We start from the raw sequence: 3802 nt of genomic DNA on the forward strand, positions 1-3802 counted from the left end.
AAGAGATGACTGCACATATGGCTGCAACTTCAAAAATACCATTTCACCGACTTTAAATGATCTCTCAGATCTGTTCTTATCGGCTTGTTTCTTCATACGTTGCTTAGCACGGCTGAGATGCTGCTTAATTAAATATGTCATCACCTGCCTGTCTTTCAGCCACAAAGACAATTCTCGAGTTTGGACAGCATCGACAGCTGATATCCCAAAGTGCTTTGGAGCTTAACCATACAATGCCTCAAAGGGGGAACGACCCACTGCTGAATCTAGCAAGAGTTATACCAGAACTCAGCCAATGGCAGCCAGCTGCTCCACTTGGATGGACAGGCATTCACAAAGCAGCGGAGAAATGTTTCTATTGTTTGATTCAGTCTCTCAGTTTGACCGTCAGACTGAAGGTGATAACTAGAACTCATTTGCAGCTGTACTTCTGCCAAACTAAACAAATCTCTCCATAATGTACTAGTGAACATCCCATCTCTATCAGAAATTATGGACAGAGGCATCCCATGGAGCTTATAGACATTGTTCAAGAATATTTTGGCAACACCAGCAGTAGTAAATGGATGGTGCAATGCTAGGAAGTGAGCATATTTTGTGAATGAATCAACCACTATTAGTATGCAATTGACAGAGCTCAACATAGGTAGACCTTCCACAAAATCTAGTGATATGCTTTGCCAAGCTTCAGAAGGTACAGGAAGTGGTTGGAGTTTACCATGAAGTTTGGCTCGTTCAAGTTTAGCCTGTTGACAAATGATACAAGCTTGCACAAACTATAGCATTGCTGACTTCATTCCCTTCCATGCAAACAATTGCTTCATTCTTCTGTAAGTTACAAGAGCGCCAAAATGACCCCCCAAAGCACTTGCATGGCAGGCCTGAATAAGTTTAAGCTGTATATCTAGATTCTAGACTTGTATCTCAACACCCCATTATGCAGTGAACAGTTGGGCACAGCTTGAGAATCAATGGCCAATTTGGAAATGAAATCTAGAGCATGAGCATCTTATTGATAACCAGCCACCACTTCGTTGATCCACTGCAACACACAAGTAGATATAGCAGCACAGCTAGCAGAGTGCAAGGATTTTCTGGATAGTGCATCAGCCACTCGATTATCCACACCCGTTTTATACACAATCTTATTCTGAAGGCCTAGCAGCTTAGTGAACACCTTCTGCTGCCAGTGAGTATGTAAGCGTTGGTCACTTAACTGAATCAGACTTCTAGTCAATGTATATTGTGAATTCCCCATGTTGCAAGTAAGCTCTCCACTGCTGGACAACTAGAAGTATTGCCAAATATTCCTTCTCATAAATTGACAAGCCTTGTGATTTGTGACCGAGAGCCTTGCTGATGAAAGCGAAAGGATGACCATCTTGTATGAGTACAGCTCCCAGTCTGACACCACTGGCATCTGTCTCAATGCAAAATGGCTTAGAGAAATCAGGTAAGGCAAGCACTGGGGCTTGGGAGAAGGCAACCTGTTAACATCAAAATTTGGAAAATATGCTCTCTAAGGAAGGAATCGGCCGATGATGCAAAAAATGACGAAATCTCCTAAATAAGGCTATTTGCGAGCTAGCCGCAGAAATCAGGAACGTGTGCAAGAAAGCTAGAAAGAAGGAAATTAACGCACGCATGTACACGGCAAGAGTTCCAATTTATTTGGCACCCAAGGGAAGCGCATGTACGGGAGGTTGTTTTATATAATATAATATTTTGGAGATAGAGTTGGTTAGGGATAAGCTTTATTAGAGATAGAATTAGATTAGTTAGAGATAGAGTTTTGATTAGAAAAGATTGTGTACGTGACTTACCTTGTACGTGATTGGAGCCTTACTATGTAACATCGCCATCCCCCTATAAATATAAAGGGTCGTGGCTATTGTAAATTTAATCACACGATCAATATACAACACATTTATCTTTTATTTACCTTTTCGGCTTCACGCCATTGCATTAGGAGTAGGAGTAATGTAGCTTCTCAACGAGTTCCTTCTAGCAAGCTGGGCTGCATCGACCTTGATCTGTGGCAAGCTGCAAGTCCTTGTCATCAAGGTGTACTAGACTTCAACTTCCGGACGCATAGCTATCGTTGGGTCTGGTTTCATCTACCAGTTATCGAGTATCTTGGATCTTTGACTTACGGCGCATCGCTTCTGTCTTGATCTATGGTATTCACCAGTTATCCCGTCTTGATTAAGTTTGCATCGGCTGATATTTATCTATTCTATCATCTTGCCATTTACGACACATCAATTGTTATTAATTCTGTCGGAATAGACGATAGATCTGTTTTTAATAGCCTGTTGCATCTTAATCTTGGTTGTCCCTCGAGTGCCGTTGAAATTGAGTTTTATTATGATTGGATTCATCGGCTGGCGGGGTTTAAATTGATGTCTTGCTAAGTGTTTCTAGGCTGCAACTACTGGGTGCATCGTTGTGGTTTCACCTAAAAATATTGGTAGCGACGTTAGTTTGAATCTCGTTGGTTTGTGGCTCTGGCTATGGTGGAGGAAGAACTCGACGACGCTTTGTCTCCTATCGGCTCTCCAGCCGATGGTTATCACCAATTGTGTTGAATCGGCTGGATAGCCGATAAGCTACTCACGCTCACCAAGAAGGATTATCTCCACCTTGTCACTTGAATGGTTAAACTAACTGGCACGCTCGCACACACCACGCGCGCCGATTTGGATTCTGCACTGAAGTTAAGCAGATCTCCCATATCCTCATGTGTTGATGCAGGGTCCACCACCGCCAGGATTTTGTATCAACACATTTTGGCATGCCCAGTGGGACACGGTTATAAGGTTCACATTTTTAATCATATAAAAAAGCATCTTCAACAGCTGTATTGAATTCATCGGCCAAATGAGTGTACCTTCAAGGCATCAAAAGATTTATCATGCACCAAAGTCCAAATTAAGAAAGTATTCTTCTTAAGAAGTTCAGTTAATGGTTTACTGATGACTCCAAAGTTTCTAACAAACTTTCTGTAGTAGCCTGTCAGGCCTAGAAAGCTTCTTAACTCTTTGAAATTAGATGGCACTGGCCATTCAGTAATAGCAACAATCTTCTAGGGATCAGTTCCAACACCTTTCTCACTAATAGTATGGCCCAAATAAGCAATCTGCCTCTATGCAAAAGAACACTTAGACAATTTGATCTTCCATTGGTCTTTAGATAGCAACTGAAGCACCAGTTTGATGTGCATTATGCGCTCCTCAAGGTTCTTGCTGTAGATTAGGATGTCGTCAAAGAACACCAAGAAAAATTTCCTAAGATAAGGAGCCAATGTAGTATTCATGGCTGCTTGAAATGTTTCAGGGTCACCAGTCAACCCAGAGGCCATTACTCGAAATTCAAACTGTCCGAAATGAATTTGGAAAGTTGTCTTATATTCCTCACCAAGCTTCATTCTGATCCTGCTCTCAAGTCAAGACTAGTGAACCAGCTAGCATTAGACAACTCATCCAAGAACTCATCAATAATTGGTACTGGATATTTGCCCTTAGCTGTAATGGCATTCAAGAACATATAATCCACACAGAACCTCCAAGTGTTGTCCTTCTTCTTCACCAACAAGACAGAGGAGGAAAATGGGTTGTTACTAGGTTGAATCAAACCACTTTTCAACATTTCGTTTATTTGCTTCTCTATTTCGTCTTTGAGCACTGGAGCATACCTATAAGGCCTCATATGCACTGGGGAAGCACCCTCCACTAGGGGAATGGAGTGATCACATGACCTTTCTAGAGGTAGTTCAGTAGGGACCTCAAACAGAGTGGCAAAT

The sequence above is a fragment of the Setaria italica genome, chromosome VI (assembly GCF_000263155.2).
Source record: "Setaria italica strain Yugu1 chromosome VI, Setaria_italica_v2.0, whole genome shotgun sequence".
Taxonomy (NCBI): domain Eukaryota; kingdom Viridiplantae; phylum Streptophyta; class Magnoliopsida; order Poales; family Poaceae; genus Setaria; species Setaria italica.